Source organism: Chrysochloris asiatica, unplaced genomic scaffold (assembly GCF_000296735.1).
Source record: "Chrysochloris asiatica unplaced genomic scaffold, ChrAsi1.0 scaffold00007, whole genome shotgun sequence".
NCBI lineage: Eukaryota > Metazoa > Chordata > Mammalia > Afrosoricida > Chrysochloridae > Chrysochloris > Chrysochloris asiatica.
Genome location: NW_006408525.1, coordinates 6,283,267 through 6,291,991, shown reverse-complemented (window position 1 = coordinate 6,291,991; position 8,725 = coordinate 6,283,267). Strand labels below are relative to the sequence as shown.

General features: G+C 42.7%; 1 pseudogene; it reads left to right on the top strand.

The window, feature by feature from the left end:
• The first annotated feature begins 7,439 nt into the window (after positions 1 to 7,439).
• Positions 7,440 to 7,784, top strand: LOC102837253 (annotated as a pseudogene).
• The last annotated feature ends 941 nt before the right edge of the window (positions 7,785 to 8,725 follow it).

Sequence of the window (8,725 nt, the reverse complement as noted above, 5' to 3'; positions counted from 1 at the left end):
GTTTCTGACCGCTAAACCTGGTCTGTTTGATAATTTTGAGTTTTGCTCCATATTTTCCCCGACTCTATCCAGGACCCTTTCAGAACAGTTGGTAATGACAGTCAGCCATCACCTACTTCTTCTGATCTCAGTGCTGTGGAGACTGATGTTCACAGGTTGCATTAATCTATTGGATGAATTGACTCAAGCATCTTCAGTTTTCCTCACTTTTTGTGTTCTTCCCCAGAGTTGTATCTTAGATGGCTGCTTATGAGCTTTTAAGATCCTAGTAGCAACTTACCAAAGTAGCATGTAGAACACTGTCTTTGTCGACTATTGTATACCAGCAGACCATGGTGTCCCCTGAGACTATGTTCCAGTAACTCATGCCCTCAAGATGTGTGGTAATGTCTAAGTTTTCTTAACTTTGCCCCCTGTATAGTCCACCACATTCATAGATATTTTGCAGCAAAGGTAATATAATATACATATACAAATAACCTGTGTCAAACTTTTATATATGTGTGGGTGTCCTCCGCTCTCTCTCCCACCCAGTTTAGCCTGTGTGTCTGTCCATGTATCTACCTGTGGATCACTGCTGGTGCAGGGTTGTGTGTAGGTGACAGCTTTCAAATATTATCTACACTTTCAAAATAAGGCAGACACAGAAAAGCTGAAGGAGCCCTTATGGCGTAGTGGGTTATACGTTGGGGTGCTAATCACAAGGTCCGCAGTTCAAGTTCACCAGGTATTCCACAAGAGAAAGATGAAGCTTTCTGCTCCCATTAAGATTTACAGCCTCCAAAACCCTAGAAAGGGAGCCCTGGTGTGGTTCCTTAGCATAAAGCACTGGACTAAGATTGGTTTGAACCACAGATTGGTGGTACAAACTCATCAGCCTCTCCTTGGAAACGCTATACAGGGTTGCTATGAGTTGGAACCGACTTAATGGCATTTAACAACAATGAGTCAGAACCAACTAGATGGCTCACAGCCAGCCAGCCAGCGAAACTGAGTCTCTAGCCCAGCATCACACTGCATTATGTGAAAACGACTATTAGAATGTCTGACATCAACCCCTTCCCCATTCCATAAAAACTGGGCTAGGTCTGGGCTCAATTCTCTCTTACTATGAGCCCCTTTTGGCCAGGTCCCACCCTCTGTATCTGTGCCCTTCAGAGTCATAGCAAGGAGCAACACCAGAGAGACAACCCAAGGGAGAGCTCTTTGGAAAGAGCAAAGGTTCATAGACAAGTAATTGAATACTTAAAACTCTGAGGTTGTAAATGGACAAGTCTCTTCCCCATCTGGTTTCCTCCCTGTACCCTGCACTCAATAGGTACTCAGTGCATGACAATGACGAGATCTTTAGTTCCTATTTCCTCTCCACTTATTTGAATTTTATTTTACTTTGTTGTGTGTGTGTGTGTGTTGGGTTTTGTTTTGTTTGCAAGCTGCCTCAAATCCTTGCGGTCAGGGTGGGGAGACATGGTGGTACAAAAAGAAGCCAAGGAGTAAATATCATCCTGGTAGGATGATGATGATGGTGGCAGGTGTAGGAGGGGTGGCTGGTTACCCGATGGGAGGTTCTCAGGCCCTTTTCCCTTGGAGGTTTCTTTCTACAGCAGCCCATTGGCTGTCTGTTCAATCATCTGGTCAATACATGTGTTGAGCACTTAGTGTGTGCTCAGATGAAATTTCTAGCCTCCATCTCAAAGCTCAGCGCCTGATGGAACACTCAGCTGAGGGCACAGCTAGTGACACCAGGTGTGGTAAGAGTCTCCTGGGACCCAGCTCAGAGAGTTTCCTGTACCCACACCATAGTTGCACACTTGGCAGAGTGCACCTTGTTCTTGGAACCAAGAGTTTTCAGGGACCTGCCTGGGCTTTGGAACGCCCTCCCCACTTCTCTTCTTTGAAATCATTCTAATCTTACAAGGCCTTCACCTGCTCACCCTCTCTCATCTCCTCCTTCCCTTTGCTGCCCCAGGTGCTCCTCTGTCTGCCTGACAATGTGTCAGCCTCTGCCAGGCACTGCCAGGCTAGGTGAAACTTTTAGTATGTGTCTGGCTCACCCAGAAATCTATGAGCAACTCCCAAATGGCAACTCAGCTACAATTTTGGCTTCTCCCCAATACCCAGCACAGTACCCCATCCCCCAAAATGATATGTTTAAGTCCTAACCCCAGAACCTATGAATGTGACCTTGTTTATAATGGGATTTTTGCAGATATACAACCCTTTTCTCCACATCTTGGTTCACCTGTCTCAAATGTGATTTTTTAGGGGCAGCCTCTTAAAATGAGAAAACATCACCTTTCCGTGTCCTCACAGCAACCCTGTATAGGGTTTCTGAGGCTTTTAAATCTTTGCAGGAGCAGAAAGCCTCATCTTTCTCCTGTGGAGTGGCTGGTGGGACTGCAATGGGTTTGTTTTTCTTGTGGTACCCAGTTTTACAGATGAGAAAACTAAGAGGCTCGGGGAGTTACACAGGGTGAAGTATTGTACATGTTCAGGTTGGTGGAAAGATCCAAATAGGGGATGCGGTCTTGGAGAGGGTGAGAGATTACTTACAAGAAACTGAAACACAGTCAAACTCCTTTAAGGGGAAAAAGAAGGAAGTGTGTATTGATGGCAGGATCCCAGGATCTCTGCCAACGAGAGCCTGACTCAGGCCTGCTGGTCCAGAAGTTCTTTTCTGTCAATGGCTGAGGCCCCAATTCTCCACAACACCTGGACCCAAGGGGCCACATGGTTGGAGAAATGATGTCAGGTAGGTGAAGGGACAGTGTCCAGAGCTCTGCCACTGATTAAAGGGGTAACGTCAGAGAGGAACTGTCCCACTCAGAATCTTGCCCTGTCTTCTGACAAGAGAAAGATAAATTCTCTGTAGCAGCAGGCCAGCAATCCATCCCTTTCTCTAATAATAACAGTGGCACACTTCCTGAGAACCACTTTCCCCCCTCTGTGGCCTGAATGAGTTTCTTATCATCCCCATACTTCAATTTTCCCATCTGTGAAATAGGCATAACCGTTGCCCGCATCGAGACTTTATGAGGAGTACCTGAAGATCGTGCATCAGCAGGGCACTGAAGACAGTTAGGTCTCAGACAGGTAGTATTTGCTACCATTAGCATCATGGTCTTGTTATTATCACTATCATCTTTACTATTGTTATTATTACTACAAGGATGTCAATGTTAATAAATGCTCACAGCCATCCAGAGATGAGGAGATGGAGGCTCAGGGATTATGAAGCTACTTAGATCATGCAGTTGGTCAATGACAGAAATGAATGTCATCAAACTGTCCACCTCCAGAACCTAACCTAACCTAATCAGAACCCAGTATCATGTCCCAAAGATAAAACCTACCTCCTGTTAATTGGAAAAAAGGATGAAACACTTAGTGAGCGCCTACTGTGTTCTTGTGATGAAATGTATATGGTAGCTATAGGTAGTTTATTTAATGATTTCTAATGTAGAAATAAGAAAACTGAGTCTCAATGAGGATTAATTTACATATTACCACATACTCTGGTAGCATAGTGGTTATGACTCTGGCTGCGATCCTCAAGGTCAGCAGTTCAAAACTACCAGCTGTTCCACAGGAGAAAGATGAGGTTTTTCTGCTCCTGTAAAGATTTACAGCCTCGGAAACCTTATACAGGGTTGCTATGAGTCAGAACTGACTCCATGGCACATAACCACCACCACCAGCATTACCACATGCTAGAGAAAGACATCCTTCACTACTGTGCTTGACACCTGATACTAGAGCAAGAACCCTCCTAGACTGGGACCTCTGCTGGGGTAGATGGTAGGGGTGTGGGGGGGAGACCTGATTGCTCAGACCTGCCAGGCTGTGTATGTGTGTGCGTGTGAGATAGAGAGTGTGTGTGTTCATATGTGTGTGTGTGAGAGAGAGAGAGTGTAAATGTGTGTGATTGTGAGAATGTGTGTGTGAGTAGGAATATGTGCAGGTGGGGGTGTGTATGAATGTCTTTTGTTTCTTCCACTGAACCTAGCATGGGCTCTGTTCAGATCTGAGCTAGCTGAGGGGAGCAGCCAGTCAGGTTCGGTGTGTGTGAACATGTGAGAGAAAGAGGTGTGTGTGAGAAAGAGAGTGTGAAGGAGATGTGGGCTTGTGAGAAATGTGTGCGTGTGTGTGAGGGAGAAGTACGTGTGAAGAGAGAAACATGTGTAAGAGACAGAAGTGTGTGTAAGAGACAGAAGTGTGAGAGAAGTGTGTGCATGTGTGAGAGAGAAGTACGTGTGAAGAGAGAAATGTGCGAGGGAAATGTGTGCATGTGTGAGAGAGATGTGTGAATGAAAGTGAGGAGTTATGTTTGCAAGAAAAAGAAGTGTCTGTGTAAGAGACAGAGGTGAGTGGGTGTGAGATAGAGGTGTGTGTGTATGTATGTGTGTGTGTGAGAGAGTGAAAAGTGTACATGTATAAGAGAAATGTGCAGGTACATGTTTGGGCAGGGATGGGGAGTCTTTGTCTCCTGGGCTTGGTACACCAGGGAGATTGTCTGTAGGGGGTGGGGTAGGGGTTGTCTTGGAAGGCCTAAGAGCCAGGAGGGGGAAGGGGACCAGAGAAGCCCATTAATGCCGCCCTCCTGTGGGGGGTGGCAGATAAGTGGCCCCAGGGGGCTGTGCTGAGGACCCTCTAACTAGCTTGTTGCCATGGGGATGCTAGCTGTGAATACAGGCCTAAAAGTCCAGCTTGAGCCTCTCAGCCCCTCCCTTCCTGGCAGGTGGAGACCCCCAGCTGGGGTGTGTTTATCTGGGAAGGGGAACTGAAGGGTCATCCCATCCAAGCTCTTCATTATTTAAAGCAAAAGCCCCCTTCCTTCTACTTCCCCTCAGGAGGGCTATTCTGGGTCAAGGGAGAAAATGGCTATCTCCATCTTCTTGACGTTGGGTCTCAGGTTCAGGAGCTGCCTCCTCAGGTTCTTGCCAGCTGATGATGACAGCAGGAAGAGAAACACATGTGGTCCCCCCGTCATTTCAGCATTCCTGACAATAATCCAACCTCTCCTGGAGATCAGATCTCTGCTGGCACTGGGGACATTGAGAGGTATGAGAGTCGTCCTCTGAGTAGTGACCAGCTTATCTGGGAAGACAGATCCTGAACCATCAATTATTTTATGAGGGGTCTCCCTGAGAGGTTTTGTTACTGTTTTATCATGAAAATTTTCAAACATTAAAACTAGAGAGAGAAAGAGACTTCTGGCAAGATGGCGGACTAGGCAGAAGCACTACACAGACTCTACAGCAGACACAGAGAATAAATGAAATAGACACAGATGAAAATTTAGGAATTCTGAATTTCAGATGAAAGGTTAGAGAAGTAAATTGAGTGTTTGCTGAGAGGAGAAGCTGAGCAGGGATGGCAAAAGGGGGAGACTGATTGGGTAATGGTTGGCCAGACATGACACAACCATCTTGTGGGCAGCTTTGGCAACAGAAGATTGTTTATCAGAGCTGATTCACACAAAGGGAAAGGTGTGATTTCTTCTTTTCCCCCACACTCTCCTGGTGACCAAAGGTGTGGCCAGCTACCATCTTCATCCATCCCCAGAGCCATGTGGTTGGGAACCATGACAGTGTGAGGCAGGGCTGATTGTGTTGCTTTGGTGCCTAGTTTCAGGCAGGCTTGGTTACAGAACTTGTAGAGCCACCACACCATCATTTATCTAGTCACCTGTCACCCGTTACCCTGTGGTCTTAACAGGCACCGAAACTATCTTCATTAAGAGCCTCCACAAATGCTTCTGGATTGAGTGTCCTGAACATAGATAACACCGAGGCCTATAGAAACTCCATCTAGGACCAGGAACTCTGCTGTCACATCGCTCCCACACCCATCTCCTGAGCTCCTTGCCTAGTAGGAAACCCTAGAATTTTCTCCTCTCTGGGCCCAACAACTATACTGTTTTGATTTGCTTCGTTTTGTTTTCTTGTTTCATTGTTTTTGTTTATTTATTCTTTCTCCTCCTTCTACTTCTCTTTCCATTCCCATAAATTTTATCCTTTCTATCTCTACTTTTGTCTTTTCTTCTGTTTCTCATTTCTTCTCTTCTTTTCCTACCCTTTTGATCTTTCTTTACTACTCTCTTATTTTATCTTCCCTCCTTCAGGTTTTCTAAGTTCTTTTTTCATTATTGTTAATATTTCTTACTTATATTTTCTTGTTTACTTTTCTCTTCTATAGTTCCATTTCCCTATCCCATTTTAGTCTTATACTTATTATATTCTTTTTTGTTCTGGTTGATGCCTGTTTTTATTTCCTTTTTCTCTTTTCATTGTTGGTTCTTTATTTGTTAGTTTTCTTGTGTGTGTGGAGGCTGGGAGGGGTTTTCTCTTTCCCACCTGACAGGAGACAGCAACCATTCCCATACAGCCCAGCCACAACTGTGTCCTCTGTAGCTCCATCCACTGGGCAAGAGACAATACCAGCTCCTATATCACCTGTTCAACAATCGACAACAGTCAACACCAGCCAAACCCACCCCAAACCGAGGTACACAAACAGCAAATGGGGGATGGTACACACACTTCCATTCTAACTATACCCACAGGAGAGACAGTTGGTGAGAATTTAAGAACAAATCAACATGCGATCATAAATTAAATACAAATACCAAAATGCCCTCAAGAAAACAGATAAGTTTAGTTCATATGAAGAAATAAGAAGAATGGCTCAAACAAATGACCAAGATGCAGAGCTAGAAAATGTTTCTGAGGAAGAAAAAGGAATGGAATTAACTGAAAAAGAATTCCAAAGAGTGATATTTAGGTACCCTCAAAGGAATAACAAAGATTTAGGAAAGCAAGGAGAATACAGAAAAATGTTAGAAGAATTCAGGAAAATCTTACAAGAACAAACAGAAAAAAATCAGAGCAAATTTTGAAACAATACAAAACCTGCAATTAGAAATCCAGAAGATTAATTTTAAGATGTCAGAAATGGACAATACATTGATAGGACAAAGGAGTAAATTAGAAGCAATGGAAGCCTGAATTAGTGAACTTGAAGAGAATTCTCTCAATACTAGTCTTCTAGGAGAACAACCAAAAAAGAAAAAAATCTGAAGAAAACCAAAAGGTTATGTGGGACACCATGAAGAGGAATAACTTATGGATGATCAGAATTCCAGAAGAGAAAGATGAAAGAAAAAAAAAAAAAAAACCCACAGAAAAAATTGTTAAAGAGTCATTAGAAGAAAATTTCTCTAACATCATGAAAAACAAAGATGGCAAGATAAACATACAAGGAGCGGAATGAACCCCAAACAGGATAGATCCCAAAAGAAAATCACCAAGACATATCATAATCAAAATTTCCAAAACCAAAGATAAGGAAAGAATCCTGAGAACAGCTCAGGGAAAACTTACCTACAGATCTTGGTGGCTGCTCTTGGTTGGGGGCCATCCCACACCTAAGATGAGAAGATGGTGGCCACGAAGAAAATGAAGAAGTTGCTAGAGTCAATCAACACTAGACTCCAACTTGTTATAGAAAGTGGAAAATACATGCTGTGGTACAAGCAGATTCTGAAGAATATCAGGCAAGGCCAAGTGAAACTGGTCATCCTTGCCAACAACTGCCTGGCCTTGAGGAAATGCATGATAGGGTACTGTGCCATATTGGCCAAAACTGGTGCCATCACTACGGGGCAATAATATTGAATGGGCACAGTGTGCGGAAAATACTACAGAGTATGTACACTGGCTATCATTGATCCAGGTGGTTTCAGTATCATTAGAAGCGTGCCAGAACAGACTAGTGAAAAATAAATCATGCAATTTTTTTCTTTAATAGAATTGACCTGAGCTTGTTTAAAAACATTTAAAAAACAAAACAAAACCTCAAAACTTACCTACAAAGGAGAACTAAAAAACTAAGCTCTGATTTCTCAGCAGAAAACATGCAGGCAAGAAGGCAATGGGATGACATACACAAAACTCTGATAGAAAAAATTACCAACCAAGACTCATATGCCCAGCAAAGCTGTTCCTCAAATGTGATGGTGAAATTAGGATGTTTCCTGATAAACAGAAATTAAAGCAATTTGTAATGACCAGACCAACTTTACAAAAAGTGCTAAAGGTTGTTCTTTGAACTGAGAACCAACATCAACTTGAGATTACCGTATATGACACCACCACCCAGAAGTCATTCCAGATATAGAAGTATTTAAAGTAAAACAAACCTACCAGATTGAAAATAGAGAACCAGAGATATCAATTTATAATGAAATCAACTATAAAGCCCAAAGAGGGACTAGTGTAGATACAGAACTTCCAAATGGCAAGGAAGTCAAGTAGGTTTCAAGATAAAATTGACTGTTTTAAGTAGAGAAAAATTTAATAAATCACAAGGCAACCTGTAATTTACTCTGAAAATTAATATACCTTCACATCAAACTTTTAATAAAAGGCAAATGAGAAAGATTTAGTAAATATTAACACAACAGAAATGAAAATGAAAAGAAAACCCACAAACAAAATGAACTCAGAGCAGAAAATTATGTGGAACAAAAAACTAACGGCACCACAAAACAAAATAAACACCACCACACATTAAAATGACAGCCATCAATTCATACCTATCAATAATTACAAAAGGACAAATATTGTTGAGACCAATGTTATATATAAAAAGTTAAGAAAAGGTTTTCTTAATAAAAGAAACCATCTATGATGATTACAGGGTCAGGCAGTGGAAGTGAAAATTA